This window comes from Macaca thibetana, chromosome 9 (genome assembly GCF_024542745.1).
Source record: "Macaca thibetana thibetana isolate TM-01 chromosome 9, ASM2454274v1, whole genome shotgun sequence".
Lineage (NCBI taxonomy): Eukaryota > Metazoa > Chordata > Mammalia > Primates > Cercopithecidae > Macaca > Macaca thibetana.
The window spans coordinates 18,676,901-18,696,551 of NC_065586.1; the positions used below are offsets into that span (position 1 = coordinate 18,676,901).

The window sequence follows — 19,651 nt, forward strand, 5'->3', positions numbered from 1 at the left end:
CTCCACCATGGCCGGCTAATTTTTGTATTTTTTTTGTAGAGATGGGGTTTTGTCATGTTGCCCAAGCTGGTCGAGAACTTCTGAGCTCAAGTGATTCATCCACCTCGGCCTCCCAACCCAAAGTGCTGGGATTACAGGCATGGGTCACCATGCCTGACCCAGATTAGCCAAGAATATGCTTATTCTCATTGCCAAGGCCTGGAGATAGGCCTGTGACCTGAAAGGACCTTGACAGAGAGCCTCGCGGTGACCCTGTGATGCTCTCTGGATATACCAGGAAAACTGCACAATGTGAGGCACACAGTGAGAAAGCCAATCTGTGTATTTATTTATTTATTTTGAGGTAGAGTTTTACTCTTGTTGCCCAGGCTAGAGTGCACTGGCATGATCTCAGCTCAACGCAACCTCTGCCTCTTGGGTTCAAGTGATTCTCCTGCCTCAGCCTCCCGAGTAGCTGGGATTACAGGTGCACCACCATGCCCGGCTTAGTTTTGTATTTTTAGTAGAGACGAGGTTTCTCCATGTTGTCCAGGCTGGTCTCGAACTCCTGATCTCAGGTGATCCACCTGCCTTGACCTCTCAAAGTGCTGGGATTATAGGTGTGAGCCACTGTGCCTGCCCAATCTGTGTATTTAACTAGAGGTAAATACTCAGTAAGGGCAAGTTTTCCACAAAAGAAAAAGTGGAGGATGCAGCAATTGATAGAATGTTAGAGAATGAGTCTGCCTGTGTGTGTGGCCTTCCTGGAAATTAGGTTCTGAGAAGGAAGGTAAGATTGTGTGTGAAAGGAGGAAGCTACTATCTCAAACTTTGTCCTTAATGATAATTAAGGAGGAGAAATGGAGTGTAGTGTAAGGAGACTGATAGCAGGGAAATGAAACTCCAGCCATTTGAAACCAGTCAATAGAGTCAAATGTTTTCTGTCCACTGGTTCACCTTCTTCAGCCTCTGTGCAGATGCAGGCAGCAAAGAAATGACAAACAATTACCTCCCTGGGCAGGTGAACCTATTCCAAAACCCATGGGCAGGAGTTTTAACCTGGGTTCCATGAGTAAACTCCAGGAATATGTGAAATCCTGAAACCCACATATCACACATGTTTATGATGATCCCTTATGTGTATTTATTTCTCGGAAAATCAGTTGTAACTTTTTCTTGGATTTTCAAAGGGGTCTGTGAATTTTAAAAGGGAAGATACTCTGTTGGATAGCTCTGTCCAGTGGTATACTTTTTTTTTTTTTTTTGAGTCAGGGTCTCACTGTGTTGCCCAGGCTGGAGTGCAGTGGTGTGATCATGGCTTACTGCAGCCTTGACCTCCTGGCCTCAAGTGATCCTTCCACTGTAGCCTCCTGAGTAGCTGGAACTACAGACACGTGTCACTATACCTGTATATTTATTACTATTATTATTTTTGCAGGGATGGGATCTCACTATGTTGTCCAGGCTGATCTGGAACTCTTGGGCTCAAGTGATCATCCTGCCTTGGCCTCCCACAGTGCTGGGATTGCAGGCATGATCCGCCATGCCCTGCCCAATGGTACACTTTTTAGGAGAAAACTCTGCCACTTCTGTCTTAGGTAGCAGCAATCAGGAAGAATCCTAGATCCACCAAGGGGACAACATTGGTACTAAAAAAACTTTCTATAGCTTAGTAAATTTGTAGCCAAGGGGAAGGCTTCAACCTTTTAGGCTGAAGGTAGCTGTGACTTTCAGTAATTCTGAAAAGAGCATTCCTGTTGCAGAATCAATGAGACTCTGTAGGCTTTGGCTGATAGACAAATGACTCACTATCTTTAAAACTACTATGGAAAAGGCTATGCTTTGCATCTGTCTAGGGTGTAAATTTGCTTTTGATTGACAGTATGATAGCAAACAATTTAAAGGGAAGAAACAAAGAGAAAATGTCATCTTTGTGGGCAGATGCTTTTATTAGGAGCTGAAAGTATGATGGAAGTACTTTTGAAAATGTATTATTTCTCCCTGTTCTTTTTTGCCACTGTAAGCAGAGAAAAGAATGTTTTTATTCTTACCCTTGTCTAAGAAAAGTCAGCAGATTCAAAATTCACTGTAAGCACAAAAGGTTTGTGAATCTGCATTTTATGGTGGGTACATACTGGCTTGGTAATACATGGTTTCAGGGGGCTTGTAACTTCAATTATTGTTGCAATTTAGAATGATTAAACAACTATTTTTGTGAAATATTGTTTTGTGAAAACTCAAGTGTTTATTGGGAATTCTTTATAAAACATGGGGTGCTTATTATCTTAGGGTTTGGGCTCAAAAATGTTGATTTATTGGGTAGAATGAATTGTTCTAGCCCGACATCAGAAGTACCAAGATGCCTTGTGGCTCCTTAAATTCAGTTACTCTGTTTGGTATTTGCAGGTGATACATTAGCTTTAAAAATCTTTAGGGAGTCTTTAAATAAATATTGCCATGTAAGCCTGAAAAAAGTCCATGCCTCTTCTTCCAGGGAGCTGCCTAGACACTGGGCAAATCAGATTTCATAAATATAGCTTGTTGTTATCCTTTACCTATCCTGGAAAGATAAGACAGGAAAACAGCACACCTAATTCAATAACAGATAAGAAAAGCACACTTTTTCTTTTCTGAGAGCTGTGTAACCTGAGGGTCAATTTGGATTTGAATTTCTTTTTGAATTTTGTGGGCATTTTAAATATATATATATACACATATATATGTATACATATGTATACACACATATATACATATATACATTTTAAATGTATATATTTTAAATATATATGTTATATATATATAACAATGAGTTTATATTAAATGTGACCTACTTAAAGTAGAAAAAAGAGAGCCAATTCCATTAATCTGAGTCAGCAGAAGCTGAAAATCCCTTATACCACTCTTTTCTTTTTTAATTTCCTCAGCTCATGTTCTCAGATGGCTCTTCTCACTGCAGAGGGGCTCTGATGTACCAATGCGAACGTTTCATTTAATGTATACTGCAGGTTCTCTCTGCGGAGACCTTTTGGGCTGTTCACTCCGTATTATTATCTGATAAGAAAGGACTTATATTGAGAAGCCAACTGTCACTCAAACTCCCTCCATTCCAGCCAGCCTTGAGGGTGCCCTATCAGCGCAGATCTGCCAGGCTGCCCTCATGGTGCTGTCTAAAATAGCACTGCCTGTCTTGGCTCCCTGGATCAATGAATCTGCAGTGAGGCTTTCCTGTGCTTTGCTACTCCATCGCCACTTATCTTTTGCTGATCTTTAGACATCAAGATTTTGTCACCTTCTTATTCTCAAGTGTCTGCATCACCTTGTCATTCTCTGCTTCACTTTAGCTACTTATTCCTTGCAGAACCCAGAGAGCATTCCAGAATGTGGAAAGTTTAGAAATGTCTTCACAAAGCTGAACACTCTGACTTCCAAGGACGTAACCTTCCTACTTTCCTGTATTCATTTCTCTGAGAACTTTTGCTGTTGTCACTTTTCTTCCCCAGATCATGTATGGCCAACGTGAGAATAATCCCCAGTACTTACTTTCCAGCAATTAAGTTCGAGCAGACACCAAACCTATTGCTTATTAACTCTGCTTCTTTTCTCTGGGAGACACAGAAAAAAAGAGACAGGTGTGAGAGAACATGTATGTGCATGTCTTTGTTCATGTGCTTAGGCGTACACGTGCCATCCAGAAGAAATTGATATCCTGAATTCTAGAATGAAAGGCCCACTTTATCACATGTTAGATGATTATTGTATTACAAAACTCTAGTTCTTTTATGCATTTTTAAAATGAAAATTTCAGTTTAAAATATGGCATTCTTAGTCATAATCTTACCTTCTTAGAACTTTTTTTTTCAATTAAAAATATTTTTTGGGGGCTGGCACAGTCGCTCATACCTGTAATCTCAGCATTTTGGGAGGCTGAGGCAGGTGGACTGCTTGGGGTCAGGAGTTCACGACCATCTTGGCCAACATGGTGAAACCCTGTCACTACTAAAAATACAAAAATTAGCCGGATATGGTGGTGCTCATCTGTAATCCCAGCTATTTGGGACGCTGAGGCAGGAGAATCGCTTGAACCTGAGAGGCAGAGGTGCAGTGAGCTGAGGTCATGCCACTGTACTCTAGCCTGGGTGATAGAGTGAGACACTTTCTCAAAAAAAAAAAAAAAAAAAAAAAGTAGAGATGGGGGTCTCAGTATGTTACCCAGACTGACTGGTCTCGAATTCCTGGCCTCAAGTGTTCCTCCCACCACCGCCTCCTAAAGTTCTGGGATTACGGGTGTGAGCTACTGCGCCCAGCCAACTTTAGAACATTTTATTCTGAGAAAACCTGAGGTAATTTATTTACACATTACAAATTTGATAATTCTATACAACCATTTATCAGTCATAATATTTTGGATAGCTTTAGGAGAACTTTGTCAAATCTGAGATTGTTCTTCCTAACACCATTGCCAATGTGGCTAGATTTATGGGCATTTATTTTTATGAGCTTTAGTTTTATTTATTTATTTATTTTGAGACAGAGTATTGCTCTGTCACCCAGTCTGGAGTGCAGTGGTACGATCTCAGCTCACCTGCAATCTCTACCTCCTGGGTTCAAGTGATTCCCCTGCCTCAGCCTCCCATGTATCTGGGACTACAGGAGTGTGCCACCACGCCTGGCCAATTTTTGTATTTTTAGTAGAGATGGGGTTTTGCCATGTTGGCCAGGCTGGTCTCAAACTCCTGACCTTGGGTGATCCACCTGCCTTGACCTCCCAAAGTGCTGGGATTATAGGCGTGAGCCACTGCGCCTGGCCTTCTGGGCAGCTTTATGTAGAAAGTGCTTTATCTCCACACACAGGTGGGACAAGGTGGGACAGAAACCTACCTACTGACTCAGATCTCTATTAAAATGTGACTAAATTTGAATTGTCAAATTTAAAAATAAGAATATTAAGGGTGATTCAGGATCCATTAAGAAATATCAGAATTCTACATAAAGATAAAAACCAGCCAGGCACGGTGGCTTATGGCTATAATCTCAGTACTTTGGGAGGCTGAGGCAGGAGGGTCACTTGAGCCCAGGAGTTTGACACCAGCCTGGGCAACAGAGCAAGAACCCATCTCACAAAAAGTTAAAAAAACCCCAAAAATCCCAATGTGGTGGCCATGCTCCTGTAGTCCTGAATGCTTGGGAGGCTGAGGAAGGAGGATGGCTTGAGCCCAGGAGTTAAAAACTGCAGTGAGCCATGATTATACCACTGCACTCCAGCCTGGGTGACAGAGTGAGATCCTGTCTCCAAAAAAATTTCAAAAACCTATATTTAAAATATCTCAAGACATGACATCCTATAAATCATCATTTTCTTTGTGTTTAGACTGGGAATGATTTATTCATTTTAGGAAGCTGAGTAAATTATTTTATATTTAAGGCCACCAGTGGATGAATTTTTGTATGTATCAGAGTCAGGATTTGATTAATCTGTGACAGCACCCTCTAATGGTTCCAGTCATGCCTGAAAAATATCTGAGTGAACTTCATGGACTTCTCCGATTGTTCCCCTCAAGTTGAAATTTTATTAATCATATTTGGAATCAAACAAAGTGCTCAAGTATTCTGAAAAATAAGAGCTGGGTGCGGGGGCTCATGCCTGGGTGGGAGGCTGAGGCAGGAGGAATGCTTAAGCGCATCAGTTACTTACAAGTAATTCTATAATTTTAGGCAACTTGATTACACATAAAATTTCTCTCATAAGATTTATCTTCCACAAATCTATAACTTTCTTATATTACTTCAGTCCTTTGTCCTATACATTTCCTCTTTCTCCTTTTGGACAAACCAGTTATTCTACTTCCAAACAAAAATTACTCACTTTTTCTCTTAGCCAGAGCACATCTTCCATACCACATAGCTTCACTTAGCAGAAACATGTCTTACTTTCCTTACCGTATGAAGTGTTTCTTTTTTTATTTCTAGTTTTAATTACCATATGTTGATTAGAATTTTTGACTCTTAATAACCTTAATTTCTAATGAAAACCTAGGGAATAAGCAATTTTAAACTGTCATATATCAACATTTTATGAATATACATTTTATAACTTCCAAAAACATGTGCTTCCTCATGGAACAATTTTTTCATGTTTACCAACAGACTCAAATATATTTAGCTTCTTTATATCATGTAAAAATAAGATGCCAAAGTGTATATACTTTAAACATATGTTCAGCAATTAACGTTAATATTTTAACTTAGAAATGACTCATATTTCATGAATATCTGTTAATATTACGTGAGATTAAGATTTCAAGTTGCTGAAAAAGATTTTGATAACTATGGCAAGTTCATTTGTAAAGTTTTATCTCACGTTTATTTCCTTTGTCCTTAACAATTACACTTAGATTATTCATAAAGATTGAGACATTTGACAGACTTAGCCATCATCTCAAGCCATTTTCTCATGAACTGTCTCATAGCACATGCATATTGGGCAAGTATCATTAAAAGCCCCCAAAATTAAATATATGGGTCCTTGTTTTGCTTCTGTGCTTGATACACACAAAGTAGCGGACACTGCACTATCCTCTCGCACATTTTTTCTGAGGTCGAACTCATAATTTTATGATCTGAATGATCTAATAGAAATAAAGATTGTTTCTGCATTATATTTGATGCCGACAATTCTGAAGACATGACTGTTTTCATTTTTTTGTTTTCTATTTTTATTTTGGTGGGTACGTAGTAGGTATTTTATTTAAGGGGTATGTAAGATGTTTTGATACAGGCTTGCCGTGTGAAATAAGCACATCATGGAGATTGAGGTATCTATCCTTCATAGAGCTTTTATCCTTTGAGTTACAAACAATCCAATTACACTCTTTAAGATATTTTGAAATACACAGTTGTTATTATTGGCTGTATTCAAACTATTGTGCTATCAAATAGTTGGTCTTATTCTGTTTTTTTTGTACCCATTAACCATCGTCACCTTCCCCCATCTCATTTTAATTAAACCAACAGTATTCTTATTTACGAAATTTTACTGAAGTCATGTGAACTTAAAAAGCATTTGAGTTAGTTTCTTTCTTTTCTTTTTTTTTTTTTTTTTTTTTAGGATGGAGTCTTGCTCTGTCACCCAGGCTAGAGTGCAGTGGCACGATCTCGGCTCACTGCAACTTCCGCCTCCTGGGATCAAAGCAATTCTCCTGCCTCAGTCTCCTGAGTAGCTGAGATTACAGGTACACGCCATCACGCTTGGCTAGTTTTTGTATTGTTAGTAGAGATGGAGTTTCACCATGTTGACCAGGCTGATCTCAAACTCCTGAGCTCAGGTGATCCGCCTGCCTCGGCCTCCCAAAGTGCTGGGATTACAGGCATGAACCACTGCCCTTGGCCAGTGCTTGCTTCTCAACTGAATTTACTGAGTTCAGGCTGGAGCCCATTAACAAATGGGGCAAAAAAAGCATTTTCTACACATGAACTCAGGATGGATAGCTCCGAACAAGCAGCAGATCCACCCTGACCTTTATAAATACTTTATCTCACTTTTTTTTTGCCTTAGGGACGGGAGAATAACTACGTGAAAAGGTTAACAGATTCAATTTTTCTCATCAATTAGTCACTTAAGCTTTCCATTTGCCTTTGTAAGGAGTCTTTTTAAAAAAGTATAAAAAATTTTAAATTCCTTTTTGGAAGAGTATACACATCAATAGACAACCCTTGGTAGGCCCCCCATGAGAGACTCTCATTTTTAAATGCATTTCTTAAAGTGCAGTGTGGTTCATCTGGAAAATTCCATGTCATGGCCATCATAATTCTAAATTATCTGTAGTATGATTTTGCTATTTTTGTAAGCAGCTTCTGGGACCTAGTATTTACACATCTAAAAGGTAGGCCTATGGAGTATTCAGGTCTTTAGAAATTAAGGGTGAAATTTGTAGATTGAATCTTGGCTCTCTTAGAGCCAAGATTAAAGCCTGAAGAAAGCACCACGGGCTTGTGTCGTGTAATGCTTTCATGGCCTACCTCATTGCATGAAAATATTCTTGAGGGTGGTGAGCAACCTAATGTCAGTTAGCCCATTCTGTTACCACTTTATTTTTTCATGGAAGTCTTATTTTTTTAGTGGTGAGCACTGTAATAGCTTTATTTTTTTTGAGAGACAGAGTCTCGCTCTGTTACCCAGGATGGAGTACAGTGGCACGATCTTGGCTCACAGCAACCTCCGCCTCCCAGGTTCAAGTGATTCTTCTGCTTCAGCCTCCCGAGTAGCTGGGATTACAGGTGTGCACCACCATACTAGGCTAATTTTTGTATTTTTAGTAGAGATAGGATTTCACCATGTTGGCCAGGCTGGTCTCGAACTCCTGACTGCCTCGGCCTCAGTGCTGGGATTACAGACATGAGCCACTGCACCCAGCCACAGCTGTAATAGCTTTTAAGTTTGCTCAAACTATGCCCACCAGTCAGGTTGTAGCTTTGGCTCTGAGATCCCCTTGATCAATTTAGCCAATACCCAGTTTTGTCTGACCCAGTCAGTACCCTGAAGCCTCCCTTACTGAGGCATTCAAGAAAAAGAAAAGAAGAGGACAGAAACCCAAATACTTAAGATTTTTGAGGAGTTCATGCCTCGTACAATAACAACCATTTATTGCAACTGCTGTCAGTTACCTTTAAAATTGTAGCTCTTTCATGATCCAGAGCTTCTCCCAAAGATAACCAACAGAAAGGAAGACTTAGACAATTCCTTGAGAGCTGGCAGCAGTCAATACACTAGCTGCACGTGGGGTACACCCACATTTCTGTCTGGCCGTATTCTTGGGGGCTTAAGACCAAAACAAATAAGCCTCTATAACTTTAACCAAGACATCTCCAAAGTGGGAGCAGAAAGATGCAGCTCTTGCCAGTTACTTGTCAGCCACCACAAACTCAAAGGCCAAGTCCCTTCTCATAGCACAAACTAACTGGATTTGAAAGCCAAAAAAAAACCAGGGGTGCAATGCAAAAAGAGCAGAGTCTGACTTGAGAGAAACTTACTTACGACTGTCAGGGCTCCACGAGGAAGACAGGAAACCTGAAAAGGGGTCAGTGGTGCTTTTCCTGCATTCCTCAAAGAGTCTTGGGGGTGATCAGCAGTGTACCCTGGGTCCCTTTGGGATCGCCAGACTGGCAAAAGACAAAATCATAGCAAGTTTAGTTTATTTTTATTTTTTTATTTTATTTTATTTTTTTGAGATGAAGTCTCACTCTATTGCCCAGGCTGGAGTGCAGTGGTGTGATCTCAGCTCATTGCAAACTCCGCCTCCCAGGTTCATGCGATTCTCCTGCCTCAGCCTCCTGAGTAGCTGGGACTACAGGCACCCGCCACCACCCCTCGCCACCACCCCTGCCTAAGTGTTTGTATTTTTAGTAGAAATGGGGTTTCACTGTGTTAGCCAGGATGGTCTTGATCTCCTGATCTCATGATTGGCCCGCTTCGGTCTCCCAAAGTGCTGGGATTACAGGTGTGAGCCACCGCACCCGGCCAGCAAGTTTAGTTTAAATATTTTAGTTGGGCACTTTGGTTTTATAGACAGAAAAGAGCTGAAGAAAGCAGAAACAGAAAACGAAATGCAGATTGATAGTTTCAAAGTTACTTTTCTTGTAAAGGTTAAAGCAGGTGGACTTCCTTGTCATGCCAACTGAAACTGGCCTAATTGGAGATGTGGCTATTTTCTCTCTCCCTGATTTCTTGAAAGTTCAGATGTATAATGTATAACTTACCTTCAGTGTGGTGACATGGAACTTTATTACTTATTATTTATTACTTACTATTTTTTGAGATGGAGTCTTGCTCTGTTGCCCAAGCTGGAGTGCAGTGGCACAATCTTGGCTCACTGCAACCTCTGTCTCCAGGTTTCAAGCCATTCTCCTGCCTCAGCTTCCCTAGTAGCTGGAGCTACGGGTGGAATTTCACTTTTGATGGCAATCAGAGGTGCCATTAGCTATAAATCACAAGAAATAAGAATAGAAATTGATTTAGCAGAGAAGAAAAGGGTGATGTTAATAGCTAATTGCCTAAGGTTTGTGGGATACTAATGCAAAGTTTGCCCACTTGCTCTGCAGCCCAGAGGAATGGAAGGCACTGGCTTCTATGGAAATGGTGACACAGGCCTGGGGCTGAAAACAGAGGAAGTGTTTGTGTCTGTCGGAAGAACACTTTGATTCCAAAGCTTGGTGAATCCCCTGTATTAGTCTGCTAAGACTGGCATGACAAAATATTACAGACTGGATGGCTTAAACAATAGACATTTATTTTTTCATAGTTCTAGAGGCTGAAAGTCCAAGATTAAGGTGTCAGCATTTTACTTTCCCACAAGTCTATGTCCTCAGCCTTCAGATGGCTGCCTTATCACAGTGTCCTCACATACCCCTTTCTGTGTGCATTTGCAATCCTGCTGGATTAGGGCCCCACCCTTATGGTCATATTTAACCTTAATTACCGCTTTAAAGACTATCCTGTGGCTGGGTACCATGGCTCATGCCAGTAATCCCAGCACTTCGGGAGGCCCTGGCAGGCGGATCACCTAAGATCGGGAGTTTGGACCAGCCTGGCCAACATGATGAAACCCCGTTCTATTAACAGTACAAAAATTAGCTGGGTGTCATAGTGCACATCTGTAATCCTAGCTACTCAGGAGGCTGAAGCGGGATCATTGCTTGAACCTGGGAGGCGGAGGTTGTAGTGAGCAGCGATTGCACCACTGCACTCCAGCCTGGGCAACAGAACAAGATCTGTCCGCCACCCCCCCCCCCCGCCCAAAAAAAAAAGACTCTATCTTGAAATACAATAGCATCAGAGGTTAGGGCTTCCACATACGAATTTTGGGGAGACATAGATCAATTCATAGCCGTCCCTTTTCCCACTCCCCAGGCAATGAGTGGGGAGGATGAAGCAGCAGAGGGTCAAAATGAATTGTGGACAGAAAAAAGGGATTCCCTGGAAGTTTTCCTGCTAAAAGGTGAAGATCCCAGGCCATTTCTCTAGCCCTGAGGTCTTTCACAGTCAGCTCTCAGGCACAGGGCAGATGAGTTGTTCCTTCTGGGAACTGCTATAAAACATTCGTAGAATGCCTTTTATTAATCATGAGGGTGGAAAAAAGGGTGTGCCAGATTATTCATGGGAAGATCCTCTTGAAATTAATGTGTGCTGCTCCGTAATGGAGAGGTCAAGCAGAAATATTGTGAAAGTTATAGACGTTAAGTCCTTTATTATGGTTCATCTTGCTACCTAAGGAATAGATGGTTTCTTTGCAATCCTTGCAAACCTTTGCAGTATCTACAGCAATACCAGAGATAATGTTTATGATGTGCCATGAGCTTCTTGAATGTAGATAGGTATCTAATTCAGTTTTACATTTTCTGGTCCAGGGACAGAGGCTGTCCACAATTGGTGCTAAAAACATGAATTCTGATGTTTGCAAGTGGCTTTTTCTCCCCCATGCATTATTATCATAACTACTTGGGAATAATTTGTGGTATTTGAAAAGCAATTTGGAAATTTTAGAGATAACCAAATCCCTTTTAACCTTACCTTTGTATACAAAATCACATTTATGTTATAATGTCATCCTTTGGTATCTGTGAGCATTGGTTCTAGGATGTCCTGCAGATATCAAAATCTGTAGTTGCATTAGTCCTTGATATAAAATGGCTTTGTATTTGCATATAACCTATGCACATCCTTACATATACCTTATTTTATATTGTTTTTTTGGAGATGGAGTTTCATTCTTGTTGCCAGGCTGGAGTGCAATGGCACCATCTCGGCCCACTGTAACCTCCGCCTCCCAAGTTCAAGCTATTCTCCTGCCTCAGCCTCCTGAGTAGCTCCCGCTACCACACCCAGCTAATTTTTGTATTTTTAGTGGCGATGGGGTTTCACCATGTTGGCCAGGCTGTTCTTGAACTCTTGACCTCAGTTGATCCACCCCCCTCCACCTCCCAAAGTCCTGGGATTATAGGCGTTGAGCCATCACGCCCAGCCCTTCACATATAGTTTAAATCATCTCTAGATTACTTATAATACCTCATACAATGCAAATGCAATGTAAATAGTTATTGTCACATATTGTTTAGGGAATGACAAGCAAGTAAAAGTCTGTACATGTTCAGTGCAGACACAATTTTTTTTTGAATAGTTTTGATCTGCAATTGGTTGAATTCATGAATGCAGAACCCATGGGACCCACGGGACCCACGGATTTGGAGTGTGTGTGTGTACACGCACACACATTAGATCGTGGCAAAAATCTGTGTGTAGATAAGAAAGCCGAAATTTGTAGAATTTGATGACTATCAGGACTAGAACACAGGTATTGTGCCTCTCTTTTACTTCATTATGCTAGCATAAGTTTTAAAATGCAAATCCTGTGATTACTTAAGCATCAATTCTGAAATGCTTAAAAGTTGCATTTAAACTGCAGAGCATGTTGTTACCTGACACTAATAGAACTTTCTTTGAAAGGCAGTCCAGATAATTTCCACTGGATATTAATAAGGTGAGTAAAAAATGTTTAAATAAGCCACCCTCGAGTTTAGCATTGGTCTCTGAAGGAGAAAAAGATGTAAGGAGTCTGTCAGGACAACAGCAGCAAAAGTTTGAGACATTGCTTTTGGGTGGGAGAAAACCCTCCTTGCTGTGCAGAAATCTCTAGAAATGTTGCCCTTTGGGGTTTGAGAGGCTGAGATGATGCAATAAAAAAGAAGCTTTCTTTCTTAAGAAACCTGGGCTGAAAACCAATGAGGCAAGAATAGTGCCAAGGTTCAGCTACGTTTTGACCTCACTTGTCCACCCATATTCAGATTGTGTAGTCATGAAGGGAAATGAGTTTGTCTGTTTATGCCTGTTGGACATTTGTCTCCACAACAAGCTCACTCAGTGATATAAAGGCAAGGATCCTGTGTATCAAGCCATGTCCAAATGTGGTTTTCCAATCAGTGTAAGAGCCCGAGACCCTGGTATGAGAATTGACTAGAAAATTCTACAGACTAATTGTTGTTAATACTTATATATTTAATTACTTAATTTATATACCGCCACGTTCCACAAATGATATGAAGCAACTTAATTATGATATTTATGTAGTTCTTGACATTTCATGTGTTTCAGCAGGTTTTTTGTTAAGTTCGAACAATGAGTCTCTGAGGTCAGTATTAACAGCTCATTTTTACAGCAGGAGGAACTATAGTTCATATAGATTAGTTGACTTGCTTTGCTTTGAGGTAGTTATTAATATTGTCTTCCTACTGGTGGGAAAGTAAAGCTTAAAGGAAAGAAGTAAATTGTTAAAGAAGACACACACGGTTTGAGGTGCTTCTGAGAGGCAGGATTTCCACTCAAATCTACTGACCTCAAAGACTGTCCTTGACCTCAAAGACTGTCCTTAACCCCTATGGTATCCTACCTCCTCAAAATGGAACCGAGTTGCTCTTCTGTTGGTTTTAGCCAGTTTAAAAAAAAAAAAAGTCATTCTGTTGATTAGTATTTCTAAACACGATGTTTTCGAACAGGGATGCAATTTACAATTAATTTCAAATTATTTTGGCGATATGAGATACTCCATTTTTATTTCTAAAATATTACTCCATCCAGAGAATGATGCTTGCATTTACTTGTATGATTTTATCCAATAAATACTAAGAGAAAGTTAACCACAGTAGAAAAACCTCTGCTGTCTTATTTGTGGAGAAATCCTAAGTTGGTGTGAATTAGAAGTCGTAAGTTTTTGTTGTTTATTTTTATTCTTTTTGAGACAGAGTCTCGCTGTTGTTGCCCGGGGTGGAGTGCAGTGGTACAATTATGTTACTGTAGCCTCCACCTGCCAGGCCCAAGTGATCCTCTCACCTCAGCCTCTCAAGTAGCTGGTACCACAGGTGCATGTAACCACACCTGGCTAATTTTTTATAGAGATGAGGTTTTGCCCTGTTACCCAGGCTGGTCTTGAACTCCTGAGATCAAATGATCCACCTGCCTCACCCTCCCAAAATGCTGGGATTACAGGCATGAGCCACCATTCCTGGCCTGTAGTTGACTTTTAAAAAGGGATTAGAGTGTTTACTTACTCTGTTTTTCTTGTGCTCTCAATAAATACATTTTCAGCTTGGCAAAATATAGTTGATTACCTGTGACTCTTTATTTTATTTTATTTTTTGAGACGGAGTCTCACTCTTTTTGCCCAGGCTGGAGTGCAATGGTGCGATCTTGGCTCACTGCAACCTCCACCTCCTGGGTTCAAGCGATTCTCCTGCCTCAGCCTTCCGAGTAGCTGGGATTACAGGCATGTGCCACCACGCCTGGCTAATTTTGTATATTTAGTAGAGATGGGGTTTCTCCACGTTGGGCAGACTGGTCTTAAACTCCCGACCTCAGGCGATTGGCCCGCCTTGACCTCCCAAAGTGCCATTACTGTCAATGGCAAAAACTGCAGTTACTTTTGCACCAACCTAATAAGAAATTATAAGAAGTGACAAGGGAAACTTAACATTGGATGCTATTCCATTTGAAATCTGAAGTTCTTTTGGTGGAGACTAAAAGCCCAAGGTCACTCTGAGAGACATTTTCTGAGGGCTATTTACCATGTATATAGTCAAAGTAAATAATTGAATGAGCTGTCTGCTTTTTTGCTGAATACTATGTAGCCATAAATATTATTCTAACAGCTATTGCTCCTGGCCATATAAGATTATAAGACTCTAACAGACAGATATAAATGAACCTGCAATTCTGCAGCTCAGCCCACCATGTCCTCTAGGGGTTGCTCGAGCATAGCCTCTGTCCTTCTCTATCTGGAGTGGGGTTAGTGGTCCTTGCAATTTTATGCAAACTGCCATTTATTTTCTTTGTTTTATTGATGTCAGGGATGTCAGATTTGAAATGCTCACTGAAGGGGTCCTCTAAGAATCTGAAGCTTGGAGCTAATGGCAGTGCTGCACTAATGCTCTTGTGGATATCGTGAGCATTTCTCTGTGGCCCAGTTGCTGATGTTATCTGGGCAAGGAGCCTCTTTGTGAGTGGCTGAGATCAGCCACTGAGCTGGCATAATTCAGACTCCTACAACAGGTGGCAGCCTTTATCCTTTTTTTTTTTGGGATGGAGTCTCGTTCTGTTCCCCAGGCTGGAGTGCAGTGGCGTGATCTTGGCTCACTGCAACCTCTGCCTCCCAGGTTCAAGAGATTCTCCTGCCTCAGCCTCCCGAATAGCTGGAATTACAGGTGTGCGCCACCAGGCCTGGCTAATTTTTTTTTTTTTTTTCAGTAAAGACAGGGTTTCACCATGTTGGTCAGGCTGGTCTTGAACTCCTGACCTCATGATCCACCCACCTTGGCCTCCCAAAGTGCTGGGATTACAGGCGTGAGCCACCGTGCCTGGCCTCCTTGATCCTTTTTTATATACTTGCAGTCTGCTCTGTAAATGGTTTTTAGGATGGAAAATTAATCCTCCAGTCTCAGTATGTGTACTTGAACCATTCTCACAGACTTCAACTCTGATTGAGATCTTTCCATCTTGCATCAGCTCCACTTCTTTTCTGGAACTCGGTCCTTTATTATTTATATATATTTTTGGCCAATAATCTCCCTAAGATTCTGCCAACAGATGAGATGTAGGTCTTCTCAAAGCTTTTACAACAAGTAGGTGACTAGCTTTGTACTTCCTAATATACAATGTAGACTTTTGCAAGTATGTTGTGAATAATTAAATTAAGAGTATTCCACAATCATTCGGGAAAAAATTAAGTGTAAAAACATAAACATTAGATGGCGTTTGACCCGTTGGTCTGATGTGAATCCAAGGAAACTAAAGGAAGAAGTTCCGAGTAGCAGTTGCTGAAATGTTCTGGTGTGGACACCTTGTGGTGGGTACTTTGAAGGAGAAGCTGGTGCCCTTGGTGCAGATGGTGTGCGTCTGCACCCCGAGGCAGAGAAACTGGCTTCTAGGCAACTTGTTCCAGCAATGGCACAAGTTCTAATTCCTCTAGAACTCCAGATAACATGACAAATGGCTAGCTCTGGAGCACCAGGAGGCAGAACAGATAATTCTGTGTTAAGTCCTTATTGTAGGCTTATCAACAGTAGGAGCTAGTGCATATACCTACACGACTATAAAGGATAACCAAAAAAGATATAATGAAAGAATGCTAGGGTTAGGGCTTACATCAGAAGAGAAGCAAAAAAGGACCATGTTATCTGCTCTAGGTGGAGAGCCAGTTCCTCAAGCCAGCGTACCAAATCATGTCCCTCTGCTGCTCACTGGCGGAAGAACTGCTGCTTTTGCTGCAGCCAGACCCATCTGGGCTTGGGATGCTGGGGCTGGGGTCCTGATTATGTCTGAAGATCCTGAGCTGTCATACATACGATCTCCTCTTTCAAAAGAACCATGGTACAAAAGTTGACAAACGGGACCTAATTAAACTAAAGAGCATCTGCACAACAACAGCAACAACAAAACAAACTATCAAGAGAGTAAACAGCCTACTGAAAGAGAGAACATATTTGCAAACTATGCATCTAACAAAGGTCTAATATCCAGAATCTATAAGGTGCTTAACAAATTTACAAGCAATAAACAACCCCATTAAAAAAAATGGGCAAAGGATATGAATAGACACTTTTCAAAAGAAGACACAGCCAACAAGCATATAAAAAAATGCTCAACATCATTAATTATTGGAGAAATGCAAATCAAAACCACCATGAAATACCATCTCACACTGGTCAGAATGACTGTTATTAAAAAGTCAAAAAATAACAGATGCTGGTGAGGTTGCAGAGAAAGGGAATGCTTATACACTGTTGGTGGGGGTGCAAATTAGTTCAGCCAATGTGGAAAGCAGTTTGGTGATTTCTGAAAGAACTTAAAACAGAATTACCATTCAAGCCAGCAATCCTATTAATGTGTATATACCCAAAGGAATGTAATCCATTCTACCATGAAGACACATAGCACATATATGTTCATTGCAGTGCTATTCACAATAGCAAAGATATGGAATCAATCCAAATGCCCATCAGTGGTAGACTGGATAAAGAAAATGTGGTACATATACATACACCATGGAGTATTACATAGCCATAAAAAGAATGAAATCATGTCCTTTGCAGCAACATGGATGGAGCTAGAGGCCACTATCCTAAGTAAACTAACACAGGAACAGAAAACCAAATACCAGATGTTCTCACTTATAAGTGGGAGCTAAACATTGAGTGCATATGAACAAAAAGAAGAGAATAATGCACACTGGGTTCTACTTGAAGGTGGAGGGTGGGAGGAGGGTGAGGATCAAAAAATTAACTATCAGGTATTATGCTTATTACTTGACTGATGAAGTAATCTGTACACCAAACCTCCATGACATCCAATTTATCCGTGTAACAAACCTGCATGTGTACCCTTGAACCTAAAATGAAAGTGAAAAACAAAAATTCCAAAAGAACTGTGGTTTTCAGATGACTCAGATGTCACAAAGATGCTGTGATCCAGACAATGGAATGGAAAAAGAGAGAAGCATGTATTTCCAGCCACCTCTTTCTGTGTCTCTGCTCAGGACTTGCCTCACATCGAGAATGGTGTTGTGGCTATCCTCACCAGGTAGAAGGTGGTATAGCTGAAAGTGAGAGGCAACACAGTGAAACTTAACAATGGCTTTCAAATAGCCTATGAAAACTGCTTGATTGCAACAAGAGGTCCTCCAAGAAGTCTGTCTGACATTGATGAAGCTGGATCAGAGGTGAAGAGCAGAGCAACACTCTCTAGAATGATTGGAGACTGTAGGACTCCAAAGATTTCATGGAATTAAAGTCAATTACGGTTATCAGTGGGGGCTTGCTTGGTGGTGAACTGTCCTGTGCTCTTGGCAGAAAGGGTTGGAGCCTTGGGGGCAGAAGTGATTCAACTGTTTTCTGAGAAAGGAAATATGGGAAAGGTCTTCTGCAAATCGCTCTGCAACTGAGCCATGCAAAAAGTCAGATGAGATGGGGTTAAGATGATGCCCATTGCTATTGTGCAGTAGGTTGGAGTCGGTGCAGTGTCAAGTTACTCATCAGGTTGAAAGATGGTGGGATGGTAGAAACTGACCACAGCCATGAGCCTGAAGCGCAGTGTTGAGTTGGTCGAGAACTGGTGGGCTGGAAATAGACCCAGATTTTGGTGGCTTCTGCGTAAATGTAGAGCTATACGCATGCTCAAACGTGGGCAGCAGGAGATGCTGCATGCTTCTATGATATAAATCTGGGAGGAGGCGGTTAGAGCACCACGATCATGCTTTTGTGAGTGGAAGATTGGCTGGGGAAAATATAACTGGAGCTGCTAAGTCGTACTGGCATCAGTCAGTGTTCTGGAATGATTTGAGCCCTGATGCTGGCTGTGAAGCTCTTGGCCCACAGTTGGTGCTTTTGCAAAAGCAGCTGCACAAGACAACCCAAAATCTGCCACAGAGCAATCAGGAGCTGTTACCCGATCAGAGAGTGAAACAGAGTACGAGGCCTCAGAAATTACTCTTCCTCCCAGCACCCCTGCAGTTCCAAGGCTCCTCTCCCAGGAGCCTTGGAGGACTACAGCAAAGGTGGCATTTTCCATTCCAGGGACAAAGTGGTTGTGGGGATCATGCTATATGGAACATCTTTAACCGAATGCCAATAGCAAGGAAGACCACTGAGGATGGTGAGCAATCTGAAGATCTTAATGAAGTGGCCAAACTATTCAACATTGATGAAAACTGAAGCCCACAGAGGAACAGACAAGCACTTCAGTGTCCCTGAGAGTGGGTTGCATGGGTAAAAGAGCATTTTTTTTTTTTAATTCAGCAAACTTACTCTGTGTATGTGAATGTGAATAATCAAGTCTCTTGTGAATATTTTCAACCATGTAGGCAAATTCTTAATTCTCACATCATGAAAAAAATCTGATCCTTCTTAAAAAAATTAAAGAATTAGGAATTAGACATTAAACAATGAAACTTCACAAAAAATGACATTAAAACTTAGGGGTGACCAAGATAACATTTCACAAGCATTTCTTGTAAACCATGTAGTTTTAGGCTTATTGCCAGGCACGTTGGAAATTTGAGTGATTCACATATAATGTCTTTAAAATGGCCATTGGCCTATTTTATTCAGAATATGTTGAATGCAGCTGTTGCCTAAAGATTGGGAAACAGATACGCATTATGAGGGTTGTGTGAGAACCTTCCGTAGGCTTTTGAAGAAACACTGTTCTCAGTATTGACTTTACTTTTGGAATCTAGGACACTGCTGAAATTGCTTAGTGCCAATGACTGGCTGTCTCATCTGGAGTAATCTTTCTCACAATCTTTTTTGGCCTAATAGATATTTCAGTCTCACACATTTGCCAGACTTCAGCTTTGTTTCTTCTCACTGTTTCTTTGAAGAGAACTGATAGTTCACTGGAATGAGAAAATAAAAACAAAACAACAATCTTTACTTTCTAAAACAATAGTGTTTTAGAACTAAGATTACAGTTTAATGTGAGATAAAATAGACTTGTTCATCTAATAAACTTTGGAGCCCTTAATGTATATCCATACATTACCTAATTTAGCATTGAAAAACAATAGTTTTTGTGTATCCTTTCACCAGTAGATTGATATTTAGATTATTTCCAGTTTTTGGTGTTTATGAATTAAGC

At 40.9% G+C, this 19,651-nt stretch overlaps 1 pseudogene; it reads left to right on the forward strand.

Moving 5' to 3' along the window:
* Nucleotides 1-15,839: 15,839 nt before the first annotated feature.
* LOC126962784 (apoptosis-inducing factor 1, mitochondrial-like) lies at nt 15,840-18,726 on the forward strand (annotated as a pseudogene).
* The last annotated feature ends 925 nt before the right edge of the window (nt 18,727-19,651 follow it).